This window comes from Amblyomma maculatum, chromosome 1, assembly GCF_055883805.1.
Source record: "Amblyomma maculatum isolate TAMU_Amacu chromosome 1, ASM5588380v1, whole genome shotgun sequence".
Classification (NCBI taxonomy): Eukaryota; Metazoa; Arthropoda; class Arachnida; order Ixodida; family Ixodidae; genus Amblyomma; species Amblyomma maculatum.
Genome location: NC_139344.1, coordinates 34368654 through 34390376, shown reverse-complemented (window position 1 = coordinate 34390376; position 21723 = coordinate 34368654). Strand labels below are relative to the sequence as shown.

Below are 21723 nucleotides of genomic sequence, written 5' to 3'. Positions count from 1 at the left end.
ATTTGCACGTGGAGGGCTGAATGTGTCCATGGGCGCTCACTTTCGTCACTTTTTATTTATCTTTCTGTTAGGAGCAAATCGTGTTCCGTTATTCGTTTATTTTATTTCGCGGACTATTCGATGAGTATGCGGGCAGGGCATAGCGGAAGATTATCTTGGTATTGTTTTTAATAGAACCGAATTGTCTTGGTCGCAAACGAAATCCGGCTGCTAGGGCGATGAAGTGAAAAATAAAGTCCGAAAAAGAAAGCATCCCAAAGAAACTCGAAACTTACACTCGCATGATCACTTAGCGACTCCGTGACCTTAAGACGGAATGCTCGTCTCTCAGCTTGGCACATCCCCGTCAGGTTCTTTCGTTGTTCTGGCACCTCAAAAAAAAAAAAAAAAAAAAATATATATATATATATATATATATATATATATATATATATATATATATATATATATATGAAGGAAAAGAAGCCAACAGTTGGCGAGGCCAAGGAAAGCGTTGGGGATGGTACTTTTATGTCTTTTTTTTTTATGTTTGCTTAGATATTCACAGAAATTAGTAATGTAATCTGTTTAGGGGAAAGATAATTAAACACAAAGTAGAAGAAAAAACAACGTGCCGATGGTGGGATCCGAACCCACGACCTCCGAATATCGCGTCCGGTGCTCTACCAACTGAGCTACATCGGCCGCTGTCCCCCCTGCTACTTGTTTGGGTATTTATGTTGTCTGTATACGAACCTTGAGAGTGTTCACCAGCGCCACCCTCAGCCATAGCGGCGGACGTAGAACGTCCTTTGTTACCGCCAGCGTCACGCAGAACGTGATCAAGAGCGAGGGCGAAAGCTGTGCTAGAACCCTCTTACGCTACCTATGGCTTCAAGACTGCCAGAACCGAGAGCCCCGTAAGCTACAAGCAGATCAATTAAGGGGAAATGAGGGTGCTCGTTATAATACATGAAGGAAAAGAAGCCAACAGTCGGCGAGGCCAAGGAAAGCGTTGGGGATGGTACTTTTATGTCTTTTTTTTTATGTTTGCTTAGATATTCACAGAAATTAGTAATGTAATCTGTTTAGGGGAAAGATAATTAAACACAAAGTAGAAGAAAAAACAACGTGCCGATGGTGGGATCCGAACCCACGACCTCCGAATATCGCGTCCGGTGCTCTACCAACTGAGCTACATCGGCCGCTGTCCCCCCTGCTACTTGTTTGGGTATTTATGTTGTCTGTATACGAACCTTGAGAGTGTTCACCAGCGCCACCCTCAGCCATAGCGGCGGACGTAGAACGTCCTTTGTTACCGCCAGCGTCACGCAGAACGTGATCAAGAGCGAGGGCGAAAGCTGTGCTAGAACCCTCTTATATATATATATATATATATATATATATATATATATATATATATATATATATATATATATGTGTGTGTGTGTGTGTGTGTGTGTGTGTGTGTGTGTGTGTGTGTGTGTGTGTGTGTGGTTAAGAAGTGCGCAATATTAAAGTTAATCCTGTTTGTAAGCTTCAAAGCGAGAAGCGTGGCGCAGATTACTTCTGTAAAATAGAAAGTTCAGCCAGTTGGTTGACACTCTAAAGTATATAAACACCACAGCGGCAATGGACAAGGAAGTCAACAACAACAACAACAACAAAAAGACCTCTCCATGCAGCAAAATATTGTCTCGCACAATTTCTGCCGTTCGGACAGATGTTTTCTGTCACGGTGTTATCGTTATTGCGCGGCTCAGAAATGTACATACGCCGCATTTTTTTGGTTAAACTTAGATTGCGCGACTGAGTTAGCAAAACCTTTATTTTTCAAATGTTAAAAAAAAAATGATGCTGCCACGTCTCAAGCTGAAGCACCATTACTGGCCTGGAGTGACCAAAGTTACCCTTTAAGTCGTGGAAAGAATAATGATTAGACATTATACATGATCAAACTTTAGCCGCTACTTATAAAGTCGTATGTAAGTCCTGTCTGTTCGTGAAGACACAAGTTTTCCAATAGCAGCGTTGTCAGGGAATTGTAGCCTAGCCCAAAGAGTAATCCGGTATCGTGGTTAAGCAAACGTCTCGAAATAAAAAAAAAAAGAAAAAAAAAAAACTCCGTGAAGCAGCATCAAGTGCTTGCGCGGATAGTCCCGATGGTCAGGGTTCAGGTACGCACCAGCTACTGGTCTTCGGTATCCGAGATCAAGGCAACGAAGTACGCTTATCACTGTGCTGATGCCCCATAAGAATGGAGCGCGCGAAGTCCAGCGCCTCGGTGACAGGAGCGCCGGCTTTGAAGATCCGGCACTTGGCACCAAATCCTTACTTGCATTCTATGCGAATGCTAAGACAGTCGTGGCCGGGTGTCGCACTCTTACGCTGAATGATTAAAAAATTATCTTTACCACGCCCCTACCCTGTCCTGTCTCCCTATCACTGCCCTCTTTTATTTACACTTACTGTCTTCTTTTTCCGCCACCGCAGCTCAGGCCGTCTCCGAGCTCGGTGTCAGATGCCGCCGCTACCAGAAATACTGTCCTCCATTTTTTAAATAATATTTTTGTATAAACTATTCGGCGTATGCATAGTGCGCAGTCATATACATGCGCAGTTCGTATGGCTCTCAGCAAGAGCGAGTCCCGGCATTCGTGTGGTTGGCTAGCGTTTCGCGAACTTCCGTGGGAGCATATAGAAAGCGTTCATAATAAAACGAGTTTTCGTCTAATTGTCCCATCGGTGTTCTTTCTCACTTTCTTGAAGGCCAGAAAGTTTGGACAAATTGGGAGAAAGAGTTTTTGAACGAAGGTTTTTTTTTTTCTTCAGATATAAATGCACGATAATAATCAATATATATACGCTCTTATGACTACACAGTAAAGCAGAGCCTGCTTTGTGTTCATAAATGCATATTTGTGTTCCAAAGCTGCTTCACAATTATTTTCAAATATTTGTGAGGCAGCTAGCTGAATAATAACCTTTCGCTTTTCTATACAAGTATTGCGTACTTGGTGTCAGTGCACGAAAGACCTTAACCGAATATTTTTGCCACTCATCACAAGCTTAGACCATTCCGGTCAACATCTGCACACCAGTATTTTACAGTATCCCGCCGTCGCCTCGCAATTAAAAGCTGCCCCAGTAAGCTCGATTCTCTCCCCCTATCTGTATGTATGTATGTATGTATGTATGTATGTATGTATGTATGTATGTATGTATGTATGTATGTATGTATGTATGTATGTATGTATGTATGTATGTATGTATGTATGTATGTATGTATGTATGTATGTATGTATGTATGTATGTATGTATGTATGTATGTATGTATGTATGTATGTATGTATGTATGTATGTATGTATGTATGTATGTACGTACGTACGTACGTACGTACGTATGTATGTAAGACCGTACGTATGTACATACGTACCTACGTACGTACAACCTTTGTCAAAAGTTCAGAGCCGAGTTGGTTTGCTTTTAAGCCGTATTACGACTTCTTTAACAATCGTGGAAGTCCTAGCCATTGGGGAGGGTAGGACGAAAAATCTTGCCTTCAGCAAGTTTGGAAACCTGAGAATGCATTAAAAACCACAGTGTGGCTCACAAATAGACCCCCTGGGCTCTAATGTGTGTGTGTGTGTGTGTGCGTGTGTGTGTGTGTGTGTGCGTGCGTGCGTGTGTGTGTGTGTGTGTCTGTGCGCGCGTGCGTGCGTGCGTGCGTGTGTGTGTGTGTGTGTGTGCGCGCGTGCGTGCGTTCGTGCGTGCGCGCGCGCGTGTGTGTGTGTGTCTGTGTGTGTGTGCGTGTGTGTGTGTGTGTGTGTGTGTGTGTGTGTGTGTGTGTGTGTGTGTGTGTGTGTGTGTGTGTGTGTGTGTGTGTGTGTGTGTGTGTGTGTGTGTGTGTGTGTGTGTGTGTGTGTGTGTGTGTGTGTGTGTGTGTGTGTGTGTGTGTGTGTGTTTCAGTTCGTGCTCTGTTAGGGTTTTTAAATCAAGTAATCAATGCTAAAATGTTTTTACGTTGTCCACAACGACCTTGTGAGTCAAGAACAACATATGATGCAATTTCTGAGAAGCTAGCTTTTCAATGGAAGTTCTTCCTGTGCCCTGAAGGAAGCCCGAATACAGCGGCCGCCCGTGAGCGCTGATAGCGACTGCGGCTGCGCTAACACGGACGCGCCATGCCGCCGACGAACGCTACGGGAATGCTGCCAGGCGCAGGATGCTCAAAGCAAGCGCTCCTGCCTTGAACATTTCGCATTTTGCGTGCTTTGTCTTGAGTGCGCAAAACACTTGCGCATTGAAGCTCTTCATCATTGTGAGACTAACTGTGCTCACTGCAGGCCAAGGGCATACCCCTATGTTTCTTAATTCATCTTGTTTATCATGAGGAGGGAAAAAAACACTTTAATAAACAAAACTGGCCTGCTTGAGCTTAAGGGTGGGGTCCTTATTCCAGGGCTCCACTGGCTTTGGCTGCACTGAGGACCTGTTCGGGGGGGGGGGGGGGGGGGGGGGGGGGCCTGCAGGATATCGCTAGTCAGCAGCACCTTCCCACCGATCAAAAGAGGTGTTTCAAGCTTATGGATTTCATGCTTTGCCCATACATCCCAAGGGTAAACAGAAGGGAGGAAGGCTCAGGAAAACGAACATGGACACTTGTTTTCGTCTTCCTCCCATCATTCTGTACTGTCTATTGCGCTAAATTAGATGAATGTGATGGTAGAATACCAACTATCTGAGATAGTTACTCTTTTTGAGATAACTCTTTTTTACCTACGTCTCCAGTTGGCCCTTTCAGAATATTTTTCATGCTTCGATCGAAACAAAGATTACTTGGCGTATCCGGGCCTAACTGTTTGTATTTCCAACTAAAACCCTAAACGTTTATTTTTTTAGAAAACGTGTAAATTTGGAATTCAAATTGTTGAAGTGCTAGGAAATGGAAATTGCAATATGAATACATTAAGGTCTCTAAAATTAATGCTGCAACGACTGTGCAACCATTTTTGCGCCGAAGATTTACATGGAGAGATATCCAGAAAAAGAAAACTGTGGAATTTGGTACAGGCGGAAAAATCTGCCGTCAACGAAATGGCGGAAAGCAGGCTACTAAGCTCACTGTTCTGCAAAATATCATTTGCTGCGTTCACTAGTGTCCATGAAGAAAAATCAATTATGTTTAATTCGCCTGAAAAAGAATATCGCTAGCTAGAGAGCACTGTTTTAAAAATAGCTTTGTGGCACTGCACACAATTCTACACAAACAGTCTTAAAAGGCTGACCTGGTCCTGCGCCAGCGGCGGCTCCTTTTCTCCCCGCAAACTTTCTAACCTCATCCGCCACCTAATTTTCCACCGCCACCTGCTACGCATATATTATCTTGGAATCCAATCAGTGACCCGTAACAGCCATCGGTTATCCTTCAATCCCAATACATACCCTGCTCTTTGAGCTCGACTGTGGATGTCAGTAACCCGCGTTAGTTCCCTGACCCACTCTGCACGTTTCCTGTTTCTTAACGTTACACCTATCATTTTACTTTGCATAGCTCGCTGATTTGACCTCAATATATGTTTAGCCGTTCTTTAGACTCCACGTCTCTGCCCCATAGATAAGCACCTCTTAGAGCAGTTATATATTTTTCTCTTGGCGCTGGTAAACTGTCATTCATGATCTGAGAGGATCTACCAAATGCGCTCCACACCATTCCTATTCCTCTAGTTCGTTAACCGTCTCGCTACGGATCTGCACTCACTACCTGCTCCAAGTAGATGCATTCCTTTACCACGTCCAACTACTCTCAACCATTCGTCAACTGTTATTCCTTTCCGAGACTGTTGGACATTATTTTCCATAATAATTAGTGTTCCACTTTGCCTGTCTAGATTATTTTTCATGTTTTGCAGTTGGTATCCTAGGTTACTTAGCAAGACAATGTCATCGCGAATTGCAAGTTACTAAGGTATTTTCCAATTAATATTGTCATTAAAGAACCTCAGGTGGTCGAAATTTCCGGAGCCCTCCTTACAGCGTCTCTCATAGCTTGAGTCGCTTTGGGACGTTAAACCTACAAACCAAATCAAATCGAACCAGTCAATGTTATCCATGACTGTTCCCAATCTAGGTCACTGAATATCTTCTGCAAACACGCGGTGAATAGCATAATGTACAGAGTGGTATAACAGTAGGAAGCTCATGTTTGCATGCCTGACATTCATCCTTGTTGATGTTTCGGGGCTTCATTTGTGGAGGGCTATGGGAGTTGTGCAGCCATTCTAGAGATTTTCTACGATATTTAGATATCGTCCTGCTTCTTTACCAGGTTCCGAAAGGCCTGCATGACTACTGAGGTTGCTCGTACTCTGTGAAGGCTATACAGATTGTCCCACGTAACTAAAATCAAGATTCTAAAAATGAAAGGCACTTCGGACACTAATTGAACTGAATGCATGATGTTGGCACTAGCCCAGAGTACCTCAGGTTGTACTTTTTTCATTGATTACTACGTTTTATTACTACGATTCTTAAATGTTAGCCGCAGACCGCAAGTGTGATACGCGAAGTTGGTGAGCCCCTTCAAAAACCACTATTCAAATTGCTTCCCCGTACGATATGTTTTACTTAGTCCCTCGAAATTTAAACCAGTAATGTGAGGAGGCTTTTGCACACTGCTATTGTGCTGCTCTCCAGCGTGCGGTGGATGTACAAGGTCGGATGCAGTATATCGGTGGTCATGAGGAAGCGATAGGGTGTGTGATACCGGTTGTAGGTGCGTGGGAATCTGGCTTTCATTGCCTGATGGCACAAATTAAAGCTATACTGGAAGAATGTTCTTTATTTGAAACAGAATAAAAAGCTTGTTCGGCTTCAACTTAGCTGAACTTAGTTTACAGATCAAAGGTCGATTAAGGACACCTCAAGGAAATCCCAACCGTGTCTAGGCAACACGATGGGGTCGATGACATTTAAAGGGGGAGGTCCCAGTAGGCGATCAACTCGGGCAGCGGTGGAGGTGGATGGAAAAGGTAGAGAGGGAACTGGAAGGCTGTGTGGCATTGTGTCAGGCAGTGTTGCATATTTGGGGAGGTATGTACCGGTACGAATGAAGTTTAGCAGTTGTGTGAAGAAGAAGAAGAAGAAGAAGAAGAAGAAGAAGAAGAAGAAGAAGAAGAAGAAGAAGAAGAAGAAGAAGAAGAAGAAGAAGAAGAAGAAGAAGAAGAAGAAGAAGAAGAAGAAGAAGAAGAAGAAGAAGAAGAAGAAGAAGAAGAAGATGGGGAACCAGGGGAGCGAAGTAGCAGAAGTAGACGTAATCGCCGCCTGCTACGCGCGCCGCACGGGTTAAGAAGTCAGCGGCAGTGCTGCGGCCCCGGATCCTCGGGCCGCACTTGAGATCATTTCTAAGACTGACATGACTTCAGGCTTGCCATGGCAGAAGTGTAACTTCCGTTTTAAAGCTATTTTCTGCTTTCATTTCGCTTACTGTTTCATCTCTGTGGCCACAGTCACGCAGTAGCCAAACGTGTTCATCCGTCGCTGGAGAGCAGTGGAAGCGCCTCCTCACACGCTCTTCTTTCCATACATCTCAGACTTACTTTGGAGCGCGTAAAAAGGGACTAGTTAGATATATCCTGTAGGAGACAGTAAAACACGAGGTCTCTGTAAGTGCTCTACAACGTTGCAATTCACATTTGAGGTCTGCATCCATTATTTAAATGTTTGTGTAAGTAGACATATTTATTCATCTTTCAAGGGGGAAAATAGAAAGTAGCCTGCGTAACGGTATAGACTAGTGCTAACATCATATATTCGGTTCACTTTTTGCCTGAAGCCCCTTTAATTTTTAAAGCGTGACTCAAGTTACGGGGGACGAGCAGTGTACATATAAGGGTTGGTTGTATTCTGCGGTATCTCTTTCACTTGATTCATAGTGTGTTGAGTAGCCTTCCCGGAAAGCCTGCCTGGTAGTCGGATTGATTGAAATTTAAGGTTGTCGTCCCCTATAACACTTGTGTGGATACCAGCTCACTGTGGCATCCTGGCTAAAGAAAAGGGGGACGAGGAAGCCCTCAGTGTTCAGCATCTAACTGCACGAAGAGCCGGCTTTGGAGCCTGCCGAACAATCAGTATTCCTTTCTTCATTCCATTGACCCACATCTGATATGTCGACTACCGAACCGAGTTTCGCACCATCTGGAAGCTCTTTACCATTGACTGCGCCTCAACGCTGCATTCACAGCTTACTGTACTATTTAGGACACGTGAACACTCCCTTCTGCGACAACCGCGCCGCAGTGTAAACAGTGACGCACAGTTTGTTCGAATGTCCAGCGTATGCTAAAAGCAGTACGCATGTGAGCATCTAATCGAGTCGCTCATTCAATGCCGCTAGCAGTCGATTATGTGTTAGGTCCCTTTTCTCACCACAGGCAGCAGAGGCGGGCAGATAACATTTTTATCTAGATGATAAAGGACTCCTGCACGAACCTAAAAGGTCCACGTTCCTTGGCATTGCACGATCTCCTAGCAAATTACACAGTCAGCCTATTTGGAGGACATTTGTCCCCTCTCATTCTTTTCTAACATACCACTTTGGAGCAGTTCATTCCACCTTCTATGATCTCACTTTCTTTCTTTTATTCTTTTTTCCCGTCCTCTGAACCCCTCTCTTCCCTTCTTTCTCCCTTACGTTTCCTTTATGAGCAGCGTAACAAGTCAGCGTATTTAAGATACCGGCTGTATTCTCTGCAGTTTTCATTAAATAGTTTCTCTCTCCTTGTGATTCTATTAACGATCACACAACTCAATACCTTGTAGGCAACGAACAGTGAGCTGATCGGTCCCTTCTCCAAGTCTTGACAGCCCCTTTCTAGTGGATTAAGATGGTGTTAGCGTTTTTCCAAGGTTCCGGTACGCTGGGCACGGTCAGGAGGCATTGCGTATATTGGTTGACCAGCTTTTCTAGCACCATTCTCCAGCGTATTTCAATAGATCGGCAGTTACGTGACATTCCCTCAGCAGCTTTCCCCTTTATTTTGCTTCGGCTTTCTTTATTCTATCTTTCGCTACCGCCAGAACGTCCGACTGTCCTGCGCTACTACGTTTCTCATTAGTTTCCTGATTACGTTCATTGCTGCACAAATCACTGTAGAACTTTTGGGTTGCATTAACTAACTTATTCATATTGGCAGTGGCGTTGCCTTAAGCGCATTCACCTGATTTGTGCCTATACTTAGTTCCGTAATGACTGCTTTTAAGCTACCTCCGTTTTTTAAAGCATGCTCGATTCTTTTACATGTAGTGCTTTCATATGTCGGTTACCTTGCGCTTATTGATTAAACTTGATGCAACTAAATATTCTGTTCTGTCTGCTGCTTTAGAGGCATTTAGGTTTCCGCTGTAAAAACGCGTTTTTTTTTTCTGCACAAGCTGTCACATTTCAACTTCTCCTTTTTGCTTATCGTGCTGTTTGAAAGCAAATTTAAAACAAAATCTGAAGTATTCTTATGTGGGTGCTGCGAACGTGGTTTCCATTGTTTCAAAGCGCCAATAAAAGCACAGATTGAGTGTTGTTTGCGCAGCAGTTTGAATGTTTCCGCGAACCCTTTGAACGACCCGCACTCGTACGCATAAATTTTTCGGGGATGTCTCAAGGGATTAAATATGGCGGGGCTCGGGACAAATGCTCGAGCTTTCCGAAATCAGCACAAGTAAAACCGCGCTTGCTTTAAAACTGCACAATAGCCCGTGCGTGTTAGTCGGTGAGGCAAGACAAACAGCCTCATTTCTCGAGGTTGTAAAAGAATGAAGGAAGGCTTAGGAAGAAATCGCTAGCATTTGAAAACAGCAGGTCTGAAGGCGGAGTGAAAGAGGTTTGATTTGGTGGCGTCTCTTGGCTTTAGCATTTTAGGGGAGTAAGTTGCTGGGAAGGTTGATTAAAAATGCTTGTCCTGCGTCTGCCTTCGCTGGTTCCACGTTCGTAAGTTAGGGTTTAACATTCCATACCGATTCAGGCCATGGGAGGCGGTCGTAGAAGAGGGTTCCAGAAATTTCGACCAAACGTGCACTGGCATGGCACAGCACACGGACGCCATGGGTTTCGCCTCCACCGAAAAGCGGCCGCCGCGGCCGGGATCTGATCCCGAGTTCTTTGGTTAAGCAGTCGAGCGCAATAACCAATTAGCCACCGTGGCGGGGCGGAGTGGTAGTGTCAACGCATCTGTCTTAAATAATTTGTACTCAATAGTATCGATGACCGATATCCTTAAAAAATGGGTGAGTGACAAATCTACAAACGCATTTTTTTTTTTCTTTTTTTTTTTTGTTAAGCACCTGAGGTAAGCGAGGCTCGGCGAAAGGGCACCAGTCACTGTTGCTTAAATCTACGCGATAAAAGTTGCATCCTTTCAGGCTTCGTTTTTGTTCCCATAAGTATCGTTAGTTATATATTACCTTAAATATAAAATGGGTTTGTAATCACCTACGCGGGTGGAAAGCAGGAACAATGAGGTCCCCCCTTTTTTTTGTGCGCTGTCTGCTTGAAGAAACTAAAGTTTATTGTCAAGCATCCGATATCGGCGGGCGCATTAGGAACCCCAGTCTCAAAATAATCATATAATTCTAACAAAACCATGGCCCCACCCTCGACTCTCACTGTGCATAGCAATGCACCGTACTAGCGTACTCGTAACCCGTAATAAGGCCTGCAATTACAGATAGCCGTGCGCTGTGAACTTCGCGCTTGAACTGCCCCTCAGTGGGAGTAAGTTCAGTCGTATGTTTTTTAAATAACAGTGCCTCCTAAGCCCACGGGCCCTAGACTCCACAGAAATCACCGTTGAAAAACATGGGTAGGTTGCTTAGATACGTGAATGTAACTGCGCTGGCATGTTACTGAAAGCGTTAAACAACAGGACGGAAACTTCCTGAAGCTCGCACAATGGCATTTCCTGGCTCTTGTTTCTCGCTAGCATGCACTCATCTACGCAGCAGCTCTCCTCAGATATATATTTTGCATCAAAACTCTTAGAGCAACGCTCGAATGTATATCGGTGAACTATGCTGGCAATTGAGCAAACGACGTGGATCCGAGCGCGTAATTGGTTCACAGGAAGGGAAAGGCGCAGTATCTGTTACACTTGTGTCTGTGGACACCTGAACCGCGCCGTAAGGTAAGGGAGGAAGGTAGGAGTTAAAGTGGAAAGACAGAAAGAGGAGCCGTGAGGGCTACGGATTAATTTCGACCACCTGGGGATCTTTAACGTGCGCTGGCATGGCACAGCACACGGACGCCTCTTCGCTTCGCCTCCGTCGAAACGCAGCCGCCGAGGTCGGGTTCGAACCCGGGTATTCCTGCCAGTAGTCGGGCGTCTTACCACTGCACCACCGCGGCGCCTTTTCCTCTTGAACTATATAGTTTCGGCGGCGCCGCAGCTTGTCGATTTCTCGAAAATCGCCAATAGTCACTAGCAGCGGTGTCATGCGTTGCGATTTTCCTAGCGGCACATTGATGAAGGCTGGGTGGAATTACGTATCTTAAGGGTGCGTGCTATTTTAGACGCCAGCCCTTGAGTCGCATACAGCTGACATGCGGCTACTGCAGTATGAATTAGCAGAGGCTAGAGAGATTTAGCATAGTGAAGATGTACTGATGTAGACTTATATACCGATTTACCGAACGCCTCCTGTGCATGCGCATTGACAGGGGTGGAGGTAATGGCGGCCACTGCGCCTACGTAAGAAGGGGTCCGGTACACCGGTATACGTCTACGCTAGTACGTCTTCGCTGTGCTAAATGCATCCAGTGGTACCCACAGGACGTACCCATTGTGTGTTACTAGAACGAAGTAGTTTACGTATGTGTTCAGTTTAATAGACCTGTTTACGTGGCATTCCAATGCGACAACAAAAGAATAAAGAAGGCTGCGCATTGCCCTTTGGCCCTTCTGGTTGCCAGCATCGTAAATCAGGTCACCCTCCTCTTCTCCCCCTTTCTTTCTTTCTTTCTTTCTTTCTTTCTTTCTTTCTTTCTTTCTTTCTTTCTTTCTTTCTTTCTCAAGGGTTGTACGTCATTTTCCGAGATACATCATCCTGTCTATGGCGAGGGGAAAAGTAAAAATTTTTGTCTAATTTTTTAAAGCTCCAAAAACGTTTTTTGTATAGCGGATTCTTACCTTTTCTGCTTCTTCCAGAAAAGCTAACATATTCCAAGGGGGCAGAGAACGCTATCCATTAACGTTTTTCGTACCTGATGGAAGGATCTTGAGCTTCTTTGCAAGCAGCTATGTTATTTGAATTTTGTTAAACTTTTATTTAAATAAGGTTTGACCTATTCACGCGCTTCACGACATCTCCCTGGCCCCACAAAGAACGCTGCCTTTTTACCAGGGCATTAACGAACTCGTTGTTCCCGGCAGGCATATACAAAAAAAAAAAAAAAAAAAAAAAAAGAGGCATTCAACAGTGTCTTTAGTATTAGCGAGAAAGAGTCAGACATTATTCTCTCCCTGTGTAGTGCAGCCTTGAGGCACTTGACGCATTCAGCGGACACATCGCTGAGGCTCTTCGTTTGTTTTATCTTAGCTTTCTAATTGGGCATACTCACTCATCTCCTCTTGTGTCCCTGTTTTCGTCTTCTCTCGAATGTGTCTTCACGTGGGTCACTTGAAGCACTCGGCTAGTATTCGTTTCCTGTTCGTGTTCTGCCTGGTTTGAATATATATATATATATATATATATATATATATATATATATATATATATATATATATATATATATATATATATATATATATATATATATATATATATATATATATATATATATATATATATATATATATATATATATATATATATATGAAGGAAAGAAGCCAACAGTCAGCGAGGCCAAGGAAAGCGTTGGGGATGGTACTTTATGTCTTTTTTTTTTTTAAGTTTACTTGGATAGTCACAGAAATTAGTAATGTAATCTATTTAGGGGAAAGATAATTAAACACAAAGTAATTACACAAAGATAATTAAACACTTTGTGTTTAATTATCTTTCCCCTAAATAGATTACATTACTAATTTCTGTGACTACCCAAGTAAACTTTAAAAAAAAAAAGACAAAGTACCATCCCCAACGCTTTCCTTGGCCTCGCCGACTGTTGGCTTCTTTCCTTCATGAATTATAACGAGCACCCTCATTTCCCTTAATTGATCTGTCTATATATATATATATATATATATATATATATATATATATATATATATATATATCGCTCACATTTCGGCTCGGAAATTACATCTTCTGGGATAGCATACAACTGCCCCGTGTTCGTCTGAACCGTGTTAGTTCCCAAGAGCGAATTGCAGACGCCAAAACGACAAAAAAGAAAAAAAAAATCCGTCATTAAGGACATGATGAGACGGTGGTAATAGCTCCCATTACGGATATTCCAGTTACGGATCGAAAGTGTTTCGGTGTGTTCGATTCCCATCTCCCCTTCTCATCTAACAGGAGCTACCCGAGTTGGCAGCTCCTGCATACTCGATCATGTCATGTGATTTTGTGACGTCACATAAACCGCCGACGGATCAGTGCTCGGGCATATCACCTGCCAACTTTATGTAATCTGACAGACTTACGGCTACGACTTTTGGCTCACTAAACCGACAACGCATACGCTGAAGCCGCATCTTCTGGAGAATAGGGGCCTTAATTCAACGCTATATCACGTTAAGCGTTCCCGGTTGCGTCACAAGTCTGACTGTAGCAGTTGTGAACCCATCGCTGCTATACGCGCATGTATACGCCGAAGTTCAGCCAGCATAAGTAGAGAGTCAAGAGCTTCTCTGTATTCATCTCTGGCTTTTGTTTGTAATATTCTGAGTCATATTAATTGTGGCGCAGCTGTGTTTCCTGGTTATTAGTATATTTCAAACTTCGCCACAGTCTGTAACAATTTCTGTTTTGCACTCATCCCACTTGCCATCTTTCCGGGACCGAGAGCTTCCTCAAATAAAATATGTTCGATTCATTTTGCTCATATCACGAGGGGTCTCGCCAGAAATGGCCTATTAGTAAAGCAAATTATATATGTGCCCTAAGCTGCATCTTTGCCGGTACAGTGCAGTCTGTTCGGGGTTTCTCCTTCTCATATGCCTTTTCTCTACCTTGTTTTTAGCCAGGGCTAAAAGCATTCTACCCTTGCACCTCTGGGATGGGTCATTTATTTTTCTGCCCTTCTGCGGCGTTGGTTTTCTTCACTTGGCTGCTTCCTCATTTTCACCCATCACTGTCAGCGGTCTCCATCGGGATAAGATCGCGTTACACGCTTCAAGAACAAACTAAAACGCGAGCATCAAAGGCATAGCAGCCGTGGCGGCGAGGAGCGAGGAAAAAAAAGGACGATGGAGGAGGCCGAGGTGATGGGGGTAAGTGGGTCCTCCAAGAAGCGCATCGGTTCAGCGCGTCGCGATGCATCGTCGTCAATAGTGCGCGTCTCCAGGCGGTAGCATTGATCAGCGCGTCGCGGCGGGCACTCCTATAGCGAAGGGAGGAGATCAGAAAACGCCGCCGTAGCTGGAGGGGAGGGGGGGGGGGGGGGGGGGGGATGGCTCCGGTCCCTCTAGTAACTGAGCAAACAAGTTTGCCAGGCGCGGAGCGTCCAATATCGGCTTCCGACGGAAAGTGGCCGCGGTCTGCGCGACACGAGACCTCGACCCCGGGCTTACGCCGAGCGCCGTTATTGCGGCGAAGGCGGCGACAGCCTTTTGCCTGCGTGGCGAGTGGGCCGGCCGGAAAGCGCCGCTGCTGACCGACTGCCGGCCATGCGCCTATAGACAGTGACATCTTCCCGCTAGATCCGTACCGCTAGATCCGTACCGAGCCGTCAGCAGCGCTCCGCTGCGCTGGTGACTGTAGGCGAGTTATTGATATGCAACCATAGGTAGGCGCGAGCGCACATCTTGAGATAACCGGCTGGCACAGTGCGGGCTTCGATTCCCGCTTATTGCAAAGCAAGCCTAGAATACTTCCTTTATTTTCACCTTGTTATTAACCCACTGCTTCCTTCTAGCCCCTCAAGCACCTCAAATAAATAACTAGATTAATTTCAACCTATCACCTCACCACGAATCTGTAAGCGCAGGCTGCTCTGTCACTGAACCACGTAGCAAAAAAAAAAAAAAAAAAAAAAAATTCTCGCGTACTTTTTCGAGCGTTGAAAATATACCCCGAAACTTATAACTTAAAAATATCGAGAAACTTGTGGACACTAATTGAAAGTGGCCTGAAAAAAAAAAAAAAAAAGCGCTTAGGAGAAGCCAGTGGAAGCGCGACAGGGATCGCGCTCCAGCTGCTTGCACTGCATTAAGGACGGAGGGCGTGAGCCGCAGCTGAGGCTCTTCGTTGCAGGGTAATATAAGAAATCAGTGGGCCAAGACGAACATGTGCTCACGCTATTCGCGTGCACGAAAAACGATAAAGCCGGAGTTACGTGTCCTGGACTCTGTTCCAGCTTCCCGGAAAGTGACGGCGTCGAGCAGTCGCGGAAAGTCGCGGCTGCGAGATACATAAAAAAAGAGAGTAAAAATAAATCGGGGGCGGCGAGTACACCGCGAGCAGCAACTGCGCTGTAATGCCGAAATTACTTAATATATAGCGCCGGCCGGCAGCTCGGGACTCCCGTCTGCCGCAAAAAGTTATTGCCCACCGCCTCTATATACACTGACTCAGCACCCGCATTTTCTGCGTGCTGATTTCTCGCTATGTACCTAGTGCGCTCCTTCGTCCCGTGAGCATTTTTATTAGAAGCCCACGAACTCTAGCAATCTGTTCTCGCTTCTTTACCTCGGTCCCCTAATCTTTATCTTCTATTCTGTGCTTTTTTTTACTGTCATTTCGTTCCCTACGACATCTCCAGGCCCTCTCTGTACTCTCATTCTGTCGCTGCTGACGGAGCAACGGGCTCTGTGGAAAGATCCTTCGTTTCCAGAGTGCGTCATCTGAAACGCATGCCGAGGTGGGCATCCGAGGATTCCACAGCATAAACCTCAGGAAGAGAAACACAACAGGTTACGCAATGCAGGACATCTTAAGGAACACAGTTCGGGCTAAAAATGAGGTAGAAGTACTATTTGAAGACATAAACCCAAAGCGAAAATGAACGAACATGACACAAACATAAATTTACGATTGTTGTCTCTGCTTCTTGGTTCTTGGTTATGACGGAAAGTTCTTGGTTATGACGTTTAACGCTGTCTGCCCCACGAGATGTTTCCGAGAAAGAATCTTTCCGCCAGCGAACACAGGCTCCAATTCCTCTGTATTCGTACCCTCTCCCCCGTAATCTCACTCGCGTGGAGGAGGTATCTGGGCGCCGGATTCGGGCAGGAGCGGCTCTGACCGCTTCTGTGCGTCATCGGTGGCGTGACGAACGCTTTCAAGTGACCGACAAGGGCCCGTTTTGTGGTGCTTCCCCGGAACTGTGCAATGTGAAGCATCGGTGTGGACCTGCTCAGCTACGACATTCGTGAAAGAGTGCTACCTACGGAAAGTAAGCCTGCGGTGGGTCCTTGACTGTGACCAGAGGAAGTGAACGCAGTTTATCGGCAACTTATGCGATTATTTAGGAGAGACTTGTTTACACTCCTTCTTCTAACTTTCTCCTACTCCCCTCTCCCTTTTCGCTATGCCTGATGGCAAACTTCTCGAATAATAAAAAAAACGTAACCCGCCAGGGCGGCGCAGTGGTTACGGCGCTCGACTACTGTTCCCAAAGTATTCGGGATCGAATCCCGGCCTCGGCTGCTGCTTTTCGATGGAGGCGGAAAGCAAGGCGCCCGTGTGCTGTGCGATGTCAGTGCACGTTAATAAACCCCAGGTGGTCTAAATTTCCCGAGTCTTCCACTACGGCGTCCCTCATTGCCTGAGTCGTCTTGGGACACTAAACGCCACAAACTAAGCAATACAAACCAAGCCCCTCGAGAAGCACACAAATGTAGAAGGAGCGGAGCGTCGGATGAGCGCAACCGGGTCGAAAATTTGCGTAAGTGGCTGCACTGCACCCCTTCCAGAACATCCACACTCCAGAACCTCCTAACTGCAACCTGTCTATACTGTACGACGTCAACACACGTTAAAGAATCCCAACTGGTCGAACTTTTCGAAGCGCTGCACTACGGCGTCCCTCAAGCCTAAGTCGGTTTGTGACTTTAAGCCCTATTAAACCAAGCTAAAGCTCTCTTAATTCGTTTGCACCATCTACTCTTTCCTCGTGGCGCAGTTCCAGATGTCATGCGAAAAATAAAGCAGTTACTACTCATAATTTCAAAATCCGCAAAACCTTAGAAACGTATGCCAGTGTAATCATCGAGGGGGTAAATTCAACCGCTTTCGCCGCATTTTAGCATCAAAAATCTGATTGTCGCTGATTTTTTAACTCTTTCTCTCTTTCTATTGTCTCCTTTTCGTTACTACCCTTCCTCGACTTCTCCTGCTTTTCTTCGCTCTTTTCTGTTCTTTTATTTTAATCAGTTCTCATCTTTCAACTCGAAGCTGCCGGGTTCCCAACACCTTCACAAAACATCTATATGGGCAATCCTCTCTATATAAGGGAATCGTTAGCCCTTAAATATGGCTCGTTACCTGCACCAAGGCCATCGCTATGTCACCTGGAAATGCGTGCTTTTCGTAGACACCATTTTAATTTTTTTCTATGAACGCAGCGATTAAGGTATCATCGCAGATTCTTCTTCGATGTGCCGATAAGCCGAAAATAAAATTCATATGCTTATGGAGATTCTAATAATACCTTTCATTTTCGAGCACAGGTGTGGAATTTATATTACAAGTGATTTTTTTAGCTTCCTCTGCACATTATACTGTCTTTATTCCCTCCATCAGAAGACTGAGAAAAAACTCGCATCTATTTGAAGCAGGTAAGCTATAGGCCTACCGGCTGCATTGAAGTGAACCAATCTGTGCTGAACTTCATTTGAAATTAGCTCACTTTTCTCCATTCCTTTAGCTCTCTCTCCATACCTGACATTTTTTGTCGCGAGCCACTCGTAAACACTTTACTAAAAAGGTGTTGAAACCTTGCTGAGTTCAGCAAGAATCTTTACTGACATCGGTGTGGAAAATTTAATTTCAGTGAACCAGCTTAATTAACTAGTCGCGACACTGTTCGCTCAACACGTGCGTGGCATTAGACTGACACCGAGGTTAGTCGAGGATTCGACCTGAAAGCTTCCAGTGCCTATCGAAACAAGAACTCAATATTAAGTGCAAACTTCAGCGTGCACATAGCGACCCGCAGCAAATAAAGGCTGACTACTGCAAATCCTGGTAAGCGAAGCTTGCTAAACCGGGTGCAAAGAACAAAGCCCTGCTAGTGATCTCGCAGCATGCTGCTTCCGAAGTTAAGGTTAGAACGAAATAAAAATAATACCAACGCCATCCCATTTACTAGGCGCGATAGAGAGCGTTCAATAGCATCTCGCAAATGAAAAGGGTGACTTTGAAAACAGTTCTCCACTGTCACCGGGGCGGTGAGCAGGGTGCTGTGTTTTATTACGTCGGAAAAAGGAGGCGAGCATCCGAACATCCGGAGGAAAGTGCTTGAACTGGCACGTAATAGCAAAATATGGGTTAGACACTAGTGAAGTTATAGTTAGGAATCAAGGGGAAAAGGTCGCTTGGATGAGGAAAACTCCTCCCGGAATCACCGATCTTGACTGACAAGGCGAGAACGTAGAATCGTTTGTTCTAATGAAACGAATTACCAGCAGCTACCCGTTTGACAGATGTGTTCTTGTGGTCTTTTGTTAAAAGGCGCTAGTGAACAAATCGCAGGTCAAACTACGCATTTGACCGCTTATTATTGGTCGAAAAGAAGTCTGCTCACTCGCACTAGTCTTGCGTTGGAGAGGAATCCCGCGTAGCGTGGTGCCTTTATCGTGTCTTCGTATATACCTTTGTCTAATATATATTTTGGCGGCCTGCGGCCACCGATCATTCAATATTTTTGCGGGATTTGCCTGAAAACTACTACCGAAGCGATTAGACGGGTAGATAACGGAGGGAATAAAGAACGCAAGGGTGGATAACCAGGCAGGGAGTGAGTAAAGCCTAACTGCGCTAACATATGGACCCCAAAGCTTCAGGGGCACGTCGTGATCGATTGCCGCGCGGGCATAAATCGAAAATTTAATATCGCGCCATTTCCGCGGGCAGCAGTCTTCTTCCATCGCGATTCGCGGTCAATTTGTCTCGAGAGGCGTGGCAGCAGGCAATGAATATTGGCGAGCGGCGCTTTGTTAATGAGCCGCGCGCCTGCCTACCCAGAGAGCAAGTCCCGCGACTATACCGGTGCCAGCGCCGGCAGCGTAATGACCTGTGCTATCGGCTCTCGGGTTCGTAGAGGGGGCTAATTAGCATCGTTCTTTGTGGAATTCTTCTTTTTATTTCTCTCTCTCCCAAAAGTGCGCCTAGTCCGAACGCTTTGTTCTCCACAACTTCTCCGGGGACGATGAAACGGCCCCTATTCCGTGGCGGGTCCCTCGGGTACAGTTTTCGCTCCTGAGTAGTAGACCTCCGCGGTACGCACGCGAAATCCGGCCAAGCATCTTCCCTAGCGCTGCGTACACCTCACCGAACGAATCGTTCGCCCCAGTCGATTTTACCCGTTCCTATAGGACGTACCCGTAGTATGCGCGCGCGTGAAAAACTTGACCGCCCCACGCGAAAGACAAACGGACGGCGCTCCGAAGAACAGGCAGTAGCGGCGAATGGCGAACGAGTTGATTGTTACACCCGGTCCGCTATCAGCTTTACAAGAACGCAAGGCCGGCGATTATCTCCCTGCGTTCGAGCATCGTGGATCGAACGATGTACGGAAGCGAGAAACGAAAACCTGCGATATCTTTTGTGCTGCTCTCGATTTTTGCTTGCCTCGAAGGACTAGACTTCCTGGTCACTGCAGCGCAAAACGAAGAAACTTCACAGCTCCGCCAAGCCCAACACGTGAAAGCATTCTGTAACCTGGCAGTTCCGGCGAAATCGCGTTGGGAGGGTTGAAGGATCCCGCGAAAGGCAGCTTCTATCGGCGGGCGGCTGAAAGCGTCGGATCGCGGACCGAGGCGAACGCCTTCTGGGCAATCAACGATAAAGCAATTGGTTGAGTGCCGCTCCTCCGCTCGTCGCTGCTTCAGCTCTGTCCGGCCTCGGGACTTGGTGGCCGCAGGCCGAGGTGCGCCGCCAAGGAGGCTCGCCAGCTGGTTCCCGAGGCAGCGTCGATACAGGACCATCCAGTCCGCGCCGTACGCTGGCTGTGCACTGACTGTGGGTCGAGACCCACTTAAGGGGTGTACGGGTCCAATATGAATAAGTGTGATCGGTAAATATGACATTAAGGGATGATTGTGGTGATGATGTGCTCTTAAGAATAATCGCCTCGTAAATTGTGGGCTATGCGCGAGTGTCGAAGTAGCGCTACCGAAAATACCAGAAAAGCAGAACGGCTGCGGCGCCTAGTAGCCTTCTTACAGATAGACTCCACGCTAAAGCTGACGTGGAGAGTTAGCGCAGATGAGTAAAAAAAAAAGAGCAAGAAGAAACCGCATTGCTCTTTCGTCAGACGGTGGCGTGCCTTAGTCCAACATGGTGCCAGACGGCCGTTGATGTACAACGGATGACCGACGGACGTCCTCTTTCGGAGGTTAGGACGTCCGACGGAAATCCATTTATATTCGACATTCGTACCACGGACATCCGTTGGACTATTTTTGCGGCTCCGGATCTCGTCCCACAGACGTCCGACGGACACCCGGAGGCGGACATCCGGGCGTTTTCGGGAAATTCTTAGTAGCGTCCCCGATTGTGTAAAAATTTGCCGATAACATTCATGTAAAGCTCAGCAAGCGTGTGTCACGGAAATTTCAGTCACATACTAGTGCTCAATGCCTTTGTAGTGAAAGAGTAAAACAGACAACGGAATATGCAACAGGTGTGTAAATTCCCTGTTGCCTGCTTTACTTTCATTAACACAACAGAGCACTGAACAGCAGTGTGCAGTTAAAATTTCCAAACAAGAGACACATACGCTAGCTGAGTTTTACAGGAACGCATCGTCCCTACAAGCATCCGTAGATGAAAAACAGCATTTTCGAATATATGTAGGCTTTGGTGTAAAAGTTGCATAAACAGTCTACACAAAAAAATTAATGTTAAAACTACTTGCAAAAATAAAGAATGGCATGGTAAAAAGCAGGCCAACTGGAGTACTAAATATCTACAAGAATATTGTTTTTTAAATATCCTTGGCCGTGACAACTCTTCCCTTGGAAAGGTGGAGGAGGAAAAGGTATTTATTGAAACTTAATATTTAGGAACTTGTAAGGAGATGATCGAGTCCTTTGCGGGCAGCCTCCTCAGTCCGGGATGCCAGGAGCCGCTAATATCCTGCGCACTTGCTCTATCAGTCATTCCTGGTCTTGCAGGTCTAATCTGGACAAAGCAGGCAGGGCTACTCCTGCAAAATAAGGGAAAATAAAATTCAATTTATCTGCTGCACTTTGATTAGATCCAAGGGAAACTGCCAGTTTCCCTCAACTGCTTTTTCCAGATGGCACTGCAGATGTGCATCTCCACTCAGAAAGTTCATATAAATAACGGCATCAAAACCCATGCACAGTACCCAGAGATACATGCGGATTTTGACCAAAACATGGCATTCAGTATTGTAATGTTTT

At 45.7% G+C, this 21723-nt stretch overlaps 1 protein-coding gene across 3 annotated transcripts in view; it reads left to right on the top strand.

Moving 5' to 3' along the window:
• LOC146202114 (tachykinin-like peptides receptor 99D) overlaps positions 1-21723 on the top strand; it is a 59314-nt gene that overhangs the window by 2015 nt on the left and 35576 nt on the right. The window lies entirely within an intron of this gene.